This window comes from Sciurus carolinensis, chromosome 1 (assembly GCF_902686445.1).
Source record: "Sciurus carolinensis chromosome 1, mSciCar1.2, whole genome shotgun sequence".
Lineage (NCBI taxonomy): Eukaryota > Metazoa > Chordata > Mammalia > Rodentia > Sciuridae > Sciurus > Sciurus carolinensis.
Window position 1 is genome coordinate 133,144,768 of NC_062213.1, and position 15,670 is coordinate 133,160,437.

The window sequence follows — 15,670 nt, forward strand, 5'->3', positions numbered from 1 at the left end:
AGAAAAATGAATGACCTTTTTTGTCACCTACCCCTGAAGAAATGGGTAACTAGATTGAGGCAGGACTGGCATTCGGTTAAGGTGAAATGAGTCAGAAGTAACCAACATTATAAAGAGAAAGAATGGAAACTCAGGTGCTCGTTGACAGGGATTGAGGTACTGACAAAAAAATCACTAAGTTAAGGTATTAGTAATGCAAAAATGTTTTATTCCTTTTAACTTCATAAAAATTTAAAATTATCTGATTACCAAGCTCTGGATAAAGGAGGTGTGCCTGTACTTGTGTATAAAATTCTCCATATGGAGCAGAATTAAGAGAAAACCAAACCTGGATTCCCTAGACTATTTCAGGATGGAGGCTTCATTGCTTCAATGATTAAAAGCCACATACAGTTGATGTACATGGAGTAATAGTCAACATGGAAATTTCCTGCACATGAAAATTATTAATGTTGGAAGAGATGGAAATGTTTATTACCTGAATTTAATTATTATATTTGAAAAGGAAATCTAGGAAGGACAAACCAGCAACTAACAAGATGGTATTTGAATAGAGGATGAGGGCGGGATGCGATAGAAAGAAAAGAAAAACACCTGGAATGGGAATAAGGAAGTGAGATGAAATGACATTTTTCTAACTACATCTTTTTGCAAGCTCTGACATGTTTTTCCTTCTTTGGTTCTGTGAATTGAATCAGGGAAGTTCCACCAGTGAGCTATATGGTCAGCCCTTTTTAACTTTTATTTTGAGACAGAGTCTCCCTATGCTTAAGACTGGAACTTTTAGAATTGTGGCGTTTCATATACTCAAAAATAAACACACACTGAAAATTAATCAATACACCAAAATATGAAAGAGACCCAATGAAACAGAAAGTAATGAGTGGGTCTAAGTGAACTACAAATGAGTTAAGCATACCACAGAAAGCAAAGAATGAAAGAAGTCATCTAACCGACTTGGGAATATAGTGTTTTGACCATGTGCATTCTAAAAAACAAAAAAGGAACCGTCCACCAAAAATTTACTCTATTTAAATTTATGTTTTGTAGAGTTTTGAATCAACAACTTTGAAATTACTTTCTGTGTATGCTAGATTTGGCAAATAGGTAAACTTATTGTGTGTAATGACAACTAACATGCTCATAGTTAAAAAAAAAGGAGTTGTGTTGGATTGGAATCAGAAATATCAGAAACTCAAGTTATACATAGAAATAATAGATTAAAAATGTCATTTATTTCCACTTTTCCCTGAAAACAATGATTACAATAGTGAGATTTTATGGGATTAATCTTGAGTTCCCACGATTTTTTTCCAACTCAGTAATTAAATGGTTTTTCCATTTTCCCATTTTTACTCTCTATTTTTTTCCTTTCAACTGGCTTTCCATCATCACATCCCAAATATACCACATGCATTCAAATCTCTTTCTCCTGGGGAAGGAATCTAAATAAAAACACATCATGCCATGAGCTTTAGACCTTAGACTTTTTTCATCATTCTGAGATAGGAATTTGGGAATAAAGGACAAGACACTGGGTCTCAAATGAAACACCCATGAACTATTGAGATGTGAAAAGTACCCAGGAAAAATTACAACTCCTGAGCACATGCCCTTGACTTCTGCCCTTGTGCCATGAAGAAGGGAAAACTGGCACAAAATTCTGTAGGTCCACTCTGGTTCCAGCTCTAATCCAGCTCCTAGAACTGGGTCCCTAAAAATATCAGCACCCCACACCAAGCGGCTGCTTACTGTCTCCCGTCTGGAGACAGTCTGCACTATCCATTGAATGTGCATTCCCTGCTTTAACCCAAAGACATCTCTCTTGAGATTGTCCCCATTCTCCCTTAAATATGATCTGCTGTTCTAAATAAACTACTGTCTTTGCTTTTCATTGACATATACTGGCATGTACATTTTTTCCTATTTAAAAATGTTTTAAAATCTAACGAGATAGTAATTAAAATAGTAAATGATAAATTAATAATAGATATTAAAATATAATAAATACTAACAAAATATTAATACTTCTGGTTTTTCCATTACTCAAATATTAAAGGCATAAGAATTAGCTAGTCTTATATTCTTTTTCTCTAGAATTAAATCTTTCTAAGCTTGTGAACAATTTAGAAAAGTAAAATAAGAGCAGTTTAAGAGCAGGAGAGGGAGAGAGAGAGAGAGTGTTAGTTTGAACCATTTCTTGGGTGCCCACATCTCACTTTACATCACCAATCCTTGTGTCTGAGGAAGTTAAGGTTGCTGTATTAGGTCAGCAGCTTCAATTATAGAAATTAACAAATTCCTTTCAGGATTTAAAAAGTATCTTTTTCTGATATTTTACATACTTGAGAGTTATGACAGAATTTTCAGTTTTAAATATTTTATGGTTCTATTTTACAAGATGAGCTCTTGGCAACCCAGGCAGAAGTTATATTTTTCTCCCTGCTCTTTCAGTTGGGTTGTCCTGGTGATTAAGTTTATACATGAGATTTCATCAGAATTACTTTTTTTTTTTTTTTTTCAGTACTGGGGATTGAACCCAGGGCTTTGTGCTTGAGAGGCAAGCACTCTACCAACTGAGCTATATCCCCAGCCCTCAGAATTACTTTTTAAAAAAATTTTTATGTGTTCTAAGTAGTTATACATGACAGTAGAATGAATTTATGCATTTTGATAAATCATACAAAAATGGAGTATAATTTATCATTTTTCTGAATGTACATGTTGTAGGATTACATCCATCATGCAGTCATATATGTACATGAGGTAATAATGTCTGTTTCACTCTACTATCCTTCCTACCCACGTACCCCTTCCCCTTTCTTAGGGAAGAATAGAGTCACTCTAGAATTACTTTTATGTTACTTTGTAGGTCTGGTCCAGAGAATTCGGAGCCATTATTCAAGCATTTGCTCTTTTCCTGTCCTATTTACTGAGGATACCAGATGTGGCAGCAGTCAATCTTTGATCTTGCAGATGAATACCGTGCTTTAGTGTGTAGGAAACAAAACAGAGAAGGCAGGAATCTGAATCTCTGAATGATCATGAGAAGCAATGCTTCCACTCATGTCTAAGTGGGGAGGGTTAAACATATCTCTCAAGTTGTCAACAGCCTTCTAAGCAATATGTTCCTCCTGCGACAGGACTTTATTCTCTGTTACTCCCTCCTATTAGAGAGAAGGAACTCCAATTCAGCTGAGTACCTAGTAGCCTTGAGAGTCTCTTCCTGGGTGATCAACAAAGCCTAAATTTGGGTCCCAAATGATTTTTCTACTTCATCCTCAGTGAGCCTATTCCACAGCTGCATTGAACCCAGGCTGTTTCCCAGCCTGTAATCCCTATTTTTTTTAATTTAATTTAATTATTTTTAATATTTTTTATTATTGTAAACAAATGGGATACATGTTGATTCTCTATTTGTACATGGAGTCAAGGCATACCATTTGTGTAATCATAAATTTACATAGGGTAATGTTGTTTGATTCATACTGTTATTTTTTTCCCTTCCCCCCCACCCCTCCCACCCCTCTTTTCCCTCTATACAGTCCATCCTTCCTCCATTTTACCACCCTCCTATCCCTAACCCTAAACCTAACCCTAAACCTAACACTAACCCCTCCCAACCCCCATTATATGTCCTCATCCGCTTATCAGCGAGATCATTCGTCCTTAGGATTTTTGAGATTGGCTTATCTCACTTAGCATGATATTCTCCAATTTCATCCATTTGCCTGCAAATGCCATAATTTTATCATTCTTCATGGCGGAGTAATATTCCATTGTATATATATGCCACAGTTTCTTTTTCCATTCATCAACTGAAGGGCATCTAGGTTGGTTCCACAATCTGGCTATGGTGAATTGAGCAGCAATGAACATTGATGTGGCTGTATCTCTGTAGTATGCTGATTTTAAGTCCTTTGGGTATAGGCCAAGGAGTGGGATAGCTGGGTCAAATGGTGGTTCCATTCCAAGCTTTCTGAGGAGTCTCCATACTGCTTTCCAGAGTGACTGCACTAATTTGCAGCCCCACCAGCAATGTGAGTGTACCTTTTTCCCCACATCCTCGCCAACACCCATTGTTGCTTGTGTTCTTGATAATCACCATTCTAATTGGGGTGAGATGAAATCTTAGGGTAGTTTTGATTTGCATTTCTCTTATTACTAGAGATGTTGAACATTTTTTCATATGTTTGTTGATTGCTTGTAGATCTTCTTCTGTGAAGTGTCTGTTCATTTCCTTAGCCCATTTGTTGATTGGATTATTTGTATTCTTGGTGTAGAGTTTTTTGAGTTCTTTACAGATTCTGGAAATTAGCTCTCTATCTGAAGGATGAGTGGCAAAGATATTCTCCCACTCTGTAGGCTCTCTCTTCACTTTACTGATAGTTTCCTTTGCTGAGAGAAAGCTTTTTAGTTTGAACTTATCCCAGTTGTTGATTCTTGCTTTTATTTCTTTTGCTATGGGAGTCCTGTAAGGAAGTCTGATCCTAAGACAACAAGTTGAAGGTTTGGACCTACTTTTTCTTCTATAAGATGCAGGGTCTCTGGTCTGATTCCAAGGTCCTTGATCCACTTTGAGTTGAGTTTTGTGCAGGGTGAGAAATAGGGGTTTAATTTCATTCTGTTGCATATGGTTTTCCAGTTTTCCCAGCACCATTTGTTGAAGAGGCTATCTTTTCTCCATTGCATATTTTTGGCCCCTTTGTCTAGTATGAGAAAATGTATTTATTTGGGTTTGTGTCTATTTCCTCTATTCTGTACCATTGATTTACCTGTCTATTTTGGTACCAATACCATGCCGTTTTTGTTACTATTGCTTTGTAATAGAGTTGAAGATCTGGTATTGCGATACCCTCTGCTTTGCTCTTTCTACTGAGGATTACTTTAGCCATTCTGGGTTTTTTATTCTTCCAGATGAATTTTATGATTGCTTGCTCTATTTCTGTAAGGTACATCATTGGGATTTTAATTGGAATTGCATTGAATCTGCATAGCACTTTTGGTAGTATGGCCATTTTGACAATATTAATTCTGCCTATCCCAGAGCATGGGAGATCTTTCCATCTTCTAAGATTTTCTTTAATTTCTTTCTTTAGTGTTCTGTAGTTCTCATTGTAGAGGTCTTTCACGAGATTGATTCCCAAGTATTTTATTTTTTTCAATGCTATTGTGAATGGGGTAGTTTTCCTAATTTCTCTTTCTGAAGATTCATCACTTATGTATAAAAATGCATTGGATTTATGAGCATTGATCTTGTAACCTGCTACTTTACTGAATTCACTTATGAGTTCTAAAAGTTTTCTGGTGGAATTTCCAGGTTCCTCTAAATATATAATCATATCATCAGCAAATAGGGATAGTTTGAGTTCTTCTTTTCCAATTCGCATCACTTTAATTTCTTTGGTCTGTCTAGTTGCTCTGGCTACAGTGTCGAGGATGTTGAATAAAAGTGGTGAAAGAGGGCATCCCTGCCTTGTTCCAGTTTTTAGGGGGAACGCTTTCAGTTTTTCACCATTTAGAATAATATTGGCCATGGGCTTAGCGTAGATGGCCTTTACAATGTTAAGGAATGTTCCCACTACCCTATTTTTTCTAGTGTTTTGAGCATGAAGGGATGCTATATTTTATCAAATGCTTTTTCTGCATCTATCAAAATAATCATGTGATTCTTAACTTTAAGTCTGTTAATATGGTCAATGACATTTATTGATTTCTGAATGTTGAACCAACCTTGCATCCCTGGGATAAAACCCATTTGATCATGGTGCACTATCTTTTTAATATATTTTTGTATGTGATTTGCTAAAATTTTCTTGAGAATTTTTGTGTTGATGTTCATTAAGGATATTGGTCTGAAATTTTCTTTCCTCGATGTGTCTCTGTCTGGTTTAGGTATCAGGGTGATATTGGCTTCATAGAATGAGTTTGGGAGGGTTCCCTCCTCTTCTATTTCAAGGAATAGTTTGAGGAGTATTGGAATGAGCTCTTCTTTAAAGGTTTTGTAGAACTTGACTGAGAACCCATCTGGTCCTGGACTTTTCTTTGTTGATAGGCTTTTGATGACCTCTTCTATTTCATTGCTTGAAATTGGTTTATTTAAGTTGTGTATGTCCTCCTTGATCAGTTTAGGTAATTCATAAGTCTCTAGAAACTTGTTGATGTCTTCGAGGTTTTCTATTTTGTTGGAGTATAGATTTTCAAAATAGCTTCTAATTATGTTTTGTATTTCACTCGTGTCTGTTGTTATATTTCCTTCGTCATTCCGAAATTTAGTAATTTGAGCTTTCTCCCTCTTTCTCTTTGTTAGTGTGGCTAAGGGTTTATCAATTTTGTTTATTTTTTCAAAGAACCAACTATTTATTTTGTTAATTTTTTGAATTTTTTTTTTTTTCAATTTTGTTGATTTCAGCTCTGATTTTAACTGTTTCCTGTCTTCTACTACTTTTGGTTTTGGTCTGCTCTTCTTTTTCTAGGGCTTTGAGCTGTAGTGTTAAGTTGTTTATTTGTTGATTTCTACTTCTTTTTTTGAATGTGCCTCATGAAATAAATTTTCCTCTAAGTACTGCTTTCATAGTGTCCCAGAGATTTTGATATGATGTGTCTTTGTTCTCGTTTACTTCTAAGAATTTTTTTATTTCCCTACTGATGTCATCTGTTATCCATTCATCATATAATAGTGTATTATTTAATCTCCAGGTATTGGAGAAGTTTCTGTTTTTTACTCTGTCATTTATTTCTAATTTCAGTCCATTATGATCTGATAGAGTACAAGGTAGTATCTCTATCCTCTTGTATTTGCTAACAGTAGCTTTGTGGCATAAATATGTTCTATTTTAGAGAAGGATCCATGTGCTGCTGAGGAGAAAGTGTATTCATTCTTTGTTGGATGGTATATTCTATATATGTCGGTTAAGTCTAAATTGCTGATTGTGTTATTGAGATCTATGGTTTCTTTGTTCAATTTTTGTTTGGAAGATCTATCCAGTGGTGAGAGAGGTGTGTTAAAATCACCTAGTATTATTGTGTTGTGGTCTATTTGATTTCTGAAATTGAGAAGGATTTGTTTGACATACATGGATGAGCCAATGTTCGGGGCATAGCTATTTATGATTGTTATGTCTTGCTGACTGATGCTTCCCTTAAGCAGTATGTAATGTCCTTCTTTATCCCTTCTGACTAACTTTGGCTTGATGTTCACATTTTCTGACATGAGGATGGATACTCCAGTTTTTTTGCTGTGTCCGTGTGCATGGTATGTTTTTTCCCATCCTTTCACCTTTAGTCTATCGGTATCTCTTTCTATGAGATGAGTCTCTTGCAGGTAGCATATTGTTTGATTTTTCTTTTTAATCCAATCTGCCAGTCTATGTCTTTTGATTGATGAGTTCAGGCCATCAGCATTCAGGGTTATTATCGTGATATGATTTGTATTCCAAGTCATTTGACTCATTTTTATTTTTTGACATGATTTGGTTTCTCCTTTATTTGGCTATTCCTTTAGGCTAGTTCCTCCCGTTGCTGATTTGCATCATTGTTTTTCATCTCTTCCTCATGGAATATTTTGCTGAGAATGTTCTGTAATGCCGGCTTTCTTTTTGTAAATTCCTTAGCTTTTGTTTATCATGGAAGGATCTTATTTCGTCGTCAAATCTGAAAGTAAGTTTTGCTGGGTATAAGATTCTTGGTTGGCATCTGTTTTCTTTCAGGGCTTGGTAAATGTTGTTCCAGACCCTTCTAGCTTTTAGGGTCTGGATTGAAAAATCTGCTGATATTCTTATTGGTTACCTCCTGAATGTAATTTGATTCTTTTCTCTCGCGGCCTTTAAAATTCTGTCTTTATTTTGTATGTTAGGTATTTTCATAATAATGTGCCTTGGTGTGGGTCTGTTGTAATTTTGTATATTTGGAGTCCTATAAGCCTCTTGTACTTGGTTTTCCATTTCATTCTTCATATTTGGAAAATTTTGTGATATTATTTCATTGAATAGATTGTTCATTCCTTTGGTTTGTTTCTCTAAGCCTTCCTCAATCCCAATAATTCTTAAATTTGGCCTTTTCATGATATCCCATAATTCTTGTAGATTCTGTTCATGATTTCTTACCATATTCTATGTTTGGTCTACTTTGTTTTCAAGATTAAATATTTTTTCTTCAATGTCTGAGGTTCTGTCTTCCAGGTGTTCTATCCTATTGGTTATGCTTTCTATGGAGTTTTTAACTTGGTTTATTGTTTCCTTCATTTCAAGGATTCTTGTTTGTTTTTTTTTCAGTATCTCTAACTCTTTATTGAAATGATCTCTTGCTTCCTGTATTTGGTCTTTTAACTGTTGATTGGTGCGATCATCTCCTCATTTGCTTCCCTGATTGTTTTAATTATGTACATTCTGAACTCCCTTTCTGACATTTCTTCTGCTGTACTGTCATTGGGTTTTATTGATGTAGTATCTAGGTTTGTTTAGGACATTTTCTTCCCTTGTTTTCTCATATTGGTCAGATGTCAATGGGACTCTGAGATATTGCAGATTTCCTCTATTGGCTTATAGTGTCCCTGTAGATTTCCAGTGTATCACCTCCCAGCCTTCAGTAGCCTGAAGTCTTGGAGGAACTTGAAAATGCAGTGCTTCCGAAGAAAGCTGCCCGTAGTCCGCTACTGGTTCTAGGACTTGGAGCTGGCTCTGTGCGGAAAGGCTCTCACTGGGGAGCCTGCTCCAAGAAGCTGGCCCTGTTGGAGGAGCCCACCGCCGGAGTGAGCAGGGCTACCTGGGGAAGACTCTAGCTGCCCTGCCCTGCTCTGATAAGCCGCCCCATCCGTGCCTGCTCCACAGGCCAAGCTTTACCCGGTGGGGGAGACTCACCCCGTGGCTCTATTTTAGTCCGAGTCTCTCAATGCCTCCCCTTCTTGAATCCTGTGTTCTGGAGCGACAGGAGGTGCAGTAACCCTCTAGTCCACCATCTTGGATCACCCTGTGGAAAGAGCCCACGGCTGGAGGGGGCAGGGCCGCTTGGAGAAGTCTCTGACTGCCCTGCCCTGGTCCCAGAGGCTGCCTGTGGGTTGGAGCTCTCCGTTGGCTCGGGGACTTGTGGCTGGCTCTGTGTAGAAAGGCTCTCACTGGGCGGTCTGCTCCGAGAAGCTAGCCTTGAAAGGCGCCTCCCGCCGAAGGGAGCCGGGCTGCTTGGGGAAGTCCCTGGCTGCCCTGTCCTGGTCCCTGAAGCTGCCTGCGGGCCGGAGCTCACCACGCTGGCTCTGGGACTTGGAGCTGGTTCTGTTTCTCCGAGAAGCTGGAGATGCTGGCCATGTGGGAGAAGCCCACCACTGGAGTGCGCAGGCCTGCCTGGGGAAGACTCTAGCTGCCCTGTCCTACTCTGATAAGCCAGCCCTATCCAGGCCTGCCGCCCAGGCCGAGCTTCATCCAGTGGGGGAGACTCACCCCATGGCTCTATTTAGTCCAAGTCTCTCAATGCCTCCCCTTCTTGAATCCTGGGTTCCGGAGTGACAGGAGATGCAGTCACCCTCTAGTCCGCCATCTTGAATCGCCCGGTGGAAAGAGGTGTAATCCCTATTTTTGTGAATCTCCTGTTCTAAAATACATTTTCTCTAAAATCATTTTGCTGATCTCTAATTCTTAGATACAATAGAAATATCTCTTCTCTGAAACCAACATACTGCTTACAAGTAAAACTGTACTTGGCCAGAGACCACACCTTATTTGTATCATCATTTTACCATTCATTGCTTCTTGCTATATTTTACAATATTTGTACCCATCAAGACATAGACTGGCTAAAGGAACAAACTTGTTCTGTCCATCTTTAAATACTTAATAGCAATGAGCCCCATATTTGTATTGACAGCATGAGTAAATGTCCTCTAAGTATTAAAGAAAAAAATAGCATTGCTCAATCAAAAATAAAAAATAAGTAAAAGACAATTTATTAAAATTGACCAACTAATTTCACAAAACAATAGTATATTTTAACTCTGAAATTAGGAAGTGATGGAAATGAGCTCATAAAAACCCAAATAGTCCAATAAAAATGTTATTGATAGCATTGCCTGACATAGTTAAGGTAATGAGGAGATTTGAAAGATTCACTTTCAAATTTATTCTTGTACTTCATTCAAGCAATGGTTGTGAATAACTTATTTTAGCAATTTATTTTTGATGATGCTATATAAATGAACATCTAGCTGTTGGTACTCAGTTTCTGTCATGATATTGTCAAAGATTCAATTCTACTCAGACGTGAAAATGGGATGGGTACTCTTGATGACTTTTCTAGCAACACAGAACTTTCTAGGCAAAGAAATATACCCAATGAAAGTAAGTCCACAGCTGTTCTAATAACCCAGTGCCTAGTTACATGCATTCAGAAGGTAGCATGTGTAGCAAAAGATGTAATGTGTACAATGAATCAAAATGCAGTCTGTAAAAAATTAAAAGCTAAATAAAAAAAAATTAAAAAAATAAATTAAAAAAAAAGATTTTTGTCCTATGATTTAACACAGTGGAATGATTTAAATTACTACATTGCTTTTTGAATGATTGCTCATACTAAAACTTAAATATGAGAGAAAGGAAGTACCTTAATAGAAGTTTAAAAACAATAAGTAGAGATGGTGTTTGTAGCATTTGTCAGCATTTTTTTTTCTTCATACTAGTGATTGAACCCAGGGGCACTTTAGCGCTGAGGCACATCCCCAACCCTTTCTATTTTTATTTTGAGACAGGTCTCACTAAGTTGCTTAGGGCCTTGCTTAGTTGCCGAGGCTGTCCTCAAACTTGTGACCCTTCTGTCTCAGCCTTCTGAGCCACTGGGGTCACAGGTGTGTACCAGCATGTCTGGTGCATTTATCAGCTTTTAATTGTTCATGGTTCTGACTCTGTTCATTTTCAATAGATAACCACTTTGTGTGTATGTGTGCGCTAAGAATTGAATCCAGAACCTAAAGTTCTAGTCCTCCAACACTAAATTATGCTCCCCAGCTCCAGTAAACACTTTTGAATTAATATTTTTGTCATTTTTACTTAAATAAAATACCCCAAATATATAAATTCCAGGTTCTCATGGTCTAGATCTAATCTAGTGAGAAAACTGGTCGAATAAACTTCAAAATAATAGCAATGAATCTGGAATGTAAAGTTGGAGGCCACACACCCATGTATGATTTTATTCATAATGAAAAGTGCTGATGTTAATTATAATAATAGGAGAGAGAGAAAGAGAAAGCTAACAAGAGATGAGCAAGAAAAATTTAAAATAAACATCAACCTTCTCCCTCCCAAAAACGTACCACTGAGACAGGATGTTGAAATACTCTAGCCTCTAGGCACTGTGGTGACATGGTTGCCTGCTGTTCTGAATCTATTGTGGGGGCCAAGGTCCCCCTAGGCCAACTGGGGAGAAGGGACACACCCAGGGTGTTGAAATCAAAGCCTAGGTGTGGAGCGACAGAGGATGGTTCACCAGGCCTTAGTCATTCACTCAAGTTTCCATTTCGGTTTAAATGCAATGAAAAGCTCCCACACAGTTAAATTTTTGAAAAATAATTGCATACTTTTGATTTTGATTCTCTTCACCCTGACCTTTAACTAGAGACCAAAATCCAGCGCTCTGGTAGACAGGTGGCTGGGGAGGAGCTTCCTCCTGACTCCTCCCTTTCTCCAACATTTCCTGACTGTCCTCTGTAGGCCACTGGGAAAACAGTAAGAAAGATGGTCCTTCAGGGAAAATACTGATCTTAAGAGATTGTAATTATTTGTCAGTCTTTCAATCAACAGTTAAAAATAATTACCATTTAATTACCATGTGTGAGATCATGCAAGAAAGGTTAGAAATAAAATGATTGGGTTATGAGGTCTCTACTCTAATCAGTGCATTAATGCACTTGAGTGGATTACCTGGGTGGTATCTATAGGCAGGTAGGGTGTGGCTGGAGAAGGTAGGTCACTTGGGGTGTGCCTATGGGTTTATAGCTGGTGACAGGAACTGGCTCTTTCCTACTTGGTGTCATGACCTGAGCTTCTTTCCTCCTTTACACGTTTCTGCCATGATGCTCTGCCTCACTGGGCCCAGAACAATGCAATTGGCCTTTATGGACTGAGACCTTTGAAATTGTGAGTGCCAAATAAACGTTCTCTCCTCTAATGCATTCCTATGCATTAACAATGAATAAACTGCAAAGGAAATTTTAAAAAATACAATTTCATTTACAATGGCATCAAAAAATTGAAATATTTGTTAAATTAACCAAGAAAGTGACAGAATTAAAAAAAAAAACCATAACACAACATTGCTAAAAAAAATTAAAAGGATATATATGGATATTCCCTAGAGAATGGGAAATGATATGTGTAAATCATGTATCTAACTAAAGATTAATATCCAGACTATATAGTGAACTTCAGCAACACAAAACTAACCTGAAGAAAAAATGGCAATGAATTCGAATTAATATTTCTCTAAAGATAATATACAAATATCCAGCAATAACATAAAAAGATACCCAGTATTACAAATTATTATGGCAACACAAATCAACACTACCATGAAAAACCACCTTACACTCAGTAGGAAGGCTATTTACAAAGAATAGAATATAAGGGTTGGGATGTAGCTTGATGAAAGAGCACTTGCCTATCATGAGTGAGGTCCTGAGTATAATCCCACAGACAAAAAAATTAAGTAAGTAAATAAATAAAAAAATGAATAAAGGGAGACAAACACACAGTCATACAATAATCAGAGTTGATGAGGAGGATATGGAGAAACTGAAACCCTCTGAGCTCTTGGTGGGAACATGAAAAGGTATAACTACTGTGAATAATGATATGATGATTCCTTAGAAAATTAAAAAATTTAATTACCATGTGATCCATCAATTCCACTTGTGATTATGTTCCTACAAGTATTGAAAGCAGGGTCTCAAAGAGACATTTGTTCACTGATGTTCAGAGCAGCATTATTATAATGTGTTAAAACACAGAAGCCACTAAATGTCCAGAATTATGTTTGAATTAATAAGCAAACTGTGGTATATGTATATGATAGAGTATTATTTAGCCTTATAAATGAAGAATATTCTGACATATACTTCAAACATGAACAGAGTTTGAGGTCATTGTGCCAAGTGGCTTATTTTCCAGTCACAAAAAGATAGTTGTGATTTCACTTATTTGAAGTATTTTGAAACATCAAATCAGAGACAGAAAATAGAATGGTAGTAGCCCAGGGATGAGTAACAGGGATGTGGAATTATATAGTTTAAAGGATACAGAGTATTAGTTGTGCAAGATGAAAACCATCTTGCAAACGGATAATGGTGATGGCTGCAAAACAGCACAAAGATATTTGAAACCACTGAGAAGTACCTTTAACAAGGTTTTATGTTGTGAATTTTACCACAACTGAAAAAAAAGATAAAAAAAGTTCTTTTATATTCATTTTCAATCAGATTTTCAAAAGGAAGTTTCAATTTTCTTCAAGGACCTTCCTGATCAAACAGCATCCATCACAAAGATGGTGAAATAATTGCTCTGTAGTCAAAACTGAGGTTTTTCTTTTCTTTTTTTTTTTCTATACACTTATTTTCTTTAGGGATATCAGGATTAACCTAAGGTAATCCAATGTGTATCAGTGTGTATGTACCCAAAGTGTGGTGATTTTTTTTTTTTAACACACATTGATTCTTTAATTTTTTTGGGAGGGGCAGGATATTGAGGATTGAATTCAGGGGCACTCGATCACTGAGCCACATCCCCGCCTTTTTTTGTATTTTACTTAGAGACAAGGTCTCACTGAGTTGCTTAGTACCTTGCTGTTGCTGAGGCTGGCTTTGAACTCAAGATTCTCCTGCCTCAACCTCCCAAGCTGCAGGGATTACAGGAGGGTGCCACCACACCTGGTCACACATTGATTCTTAAGCTTGGGAATCTGAGTTTTACAACCACTCCAAGTGATACTCTTCTGTCTCAAATTCTGAAAATAACTTTCTGAGCAATAGTGAAAAACTTCATTCTGGTAACGTGAAGCTTCAATTTGTGGTTCTTCCATAATAGAGGCATGACAGACCTGGTTTTTATAAACAAATTCTCCATCAAATTCACATCATCTTTCAGGTCCCTTTAATCTGCTCCTTGAAAAGAGGGATGCAAATCCAGGGATTATAATATGACTGTAAGGGGCTTACAGTTTCCATATCCATAGAGCCTGAAGGATTTAACAAAGGAAGTGTGAACAAAAGCAGTATGTTTTCAGCCTATTAATGTCTTATTCCAATGAAAATTTTATCTTTGCACTGTTTGTCTATTTAATTTTCATTTACAGAATATTTTGAAATACATTATCTTGTGGACCAATCTGTCATGATAGTTTTTGCAGATTAATCTTTATCAACTCAACAATCTGTTACTAAAATATTGCATATTAAACATTGTTGTAATAAAGATTACATCATTCAATTTAAATTTCAAAACAAATTTGAGGTAGGAACAATTATTTTACCTATCACCCTCATAAAACAACTAAAAATATGACTTTGCTAGCTTAAACTCTTTGCTCAAATTACATGGGTAGATGTGTTAGTCAGTTTTCCAGCACTGTAACACAGACCTGAGATGGTCAGCTCATAAGAGAACAAGTTTCTTTTGGCTCACAGTTTTGGAGGTTCTGGTCTCTGTCAATTGGTTCCATTTATTTGTTCTACGATGACACTGACGCAGCACATCATGGTAAGAGTGTGTGGTAGAGCAATACTGCTCAACTTCTGGACAGGAAGCAGAAGAGAAAAAAGAGGAAGTGACTGGAGTCCTACTGATGCCTTCAAGGACTACTGACACCCCCAAAGACTTGAAGACTTACCACCATGTCCCACATGTTCAAGGTTCTGCCTTCTCCCCACAGTGCTACCTTGGGGACAAAGCTTTAACACGTGGGCCTCTGAGGCACATTCAACATACAAACTGTAGCAGTAGTAAACGACAGAGATGAAAAATTTTGATAGCAATAGATACATGCTAAATATTTGGCATTTAAAATACAAGATATTTAAGTGACTTTAACAGAATGTTCTTACATATTGTTCCAGTAAAAAAAAAATTGGATATATCATAGAAAGTCACTGATACATAAGGCTAAACAAATTTTTGCAAAGAGATTCATGCAATAATAGTACTTTTAATACTTAATATGTTGTAGTTAAGTATTTGTTTTGAAAAAATAATTCTGAATTATAGAGGAAGTTTAAGAGCACATGAAAGTTCAGATATCTTTCTTTTAGGTTTATTCCTAGAGGTATTTTGGACATCATTCGTGTGCTTTTGTTTTCCAAATGGAAGCATAAGTTTTTCTATTTCTGTTCCTATTCCAATTTTTAGTTGACACAATAGCAGAGAACATGACCTTTCAACATTGAAAACATCACATCAGTATGTGTCTTCTAAGACATCCTCTCACTTTTCCTTCTTGAAACAGACTTCCTTTCCTTGGATTCCCTCATTCCCAGGGCAACCCTTACTTCATCTCTGGCTCCTGTTCCCATCCTTCACTATACCTGTGCTAAGTGAGTTGTCCTTGTTCTCCTGCTGACAATTGTAGTGAACTCTCCAGGTATCTGACACCACTGACCTCTCCCCTCTCCTGGATGGATGCTCACTCTGTTCACCTTCAC

General features: G+C 37.1%; 1 pseudogene; it reads left to right on the forward strand.

The window, feature by feature from the left end:
- The window catches only part of LOC124989128 (guanylate-binding protein 4-like), a 41,832-nt pseudogene that overhangs the window by 618 nt on the left and 25,544 nt on the right, over window positions 1-15,670 (forward strand).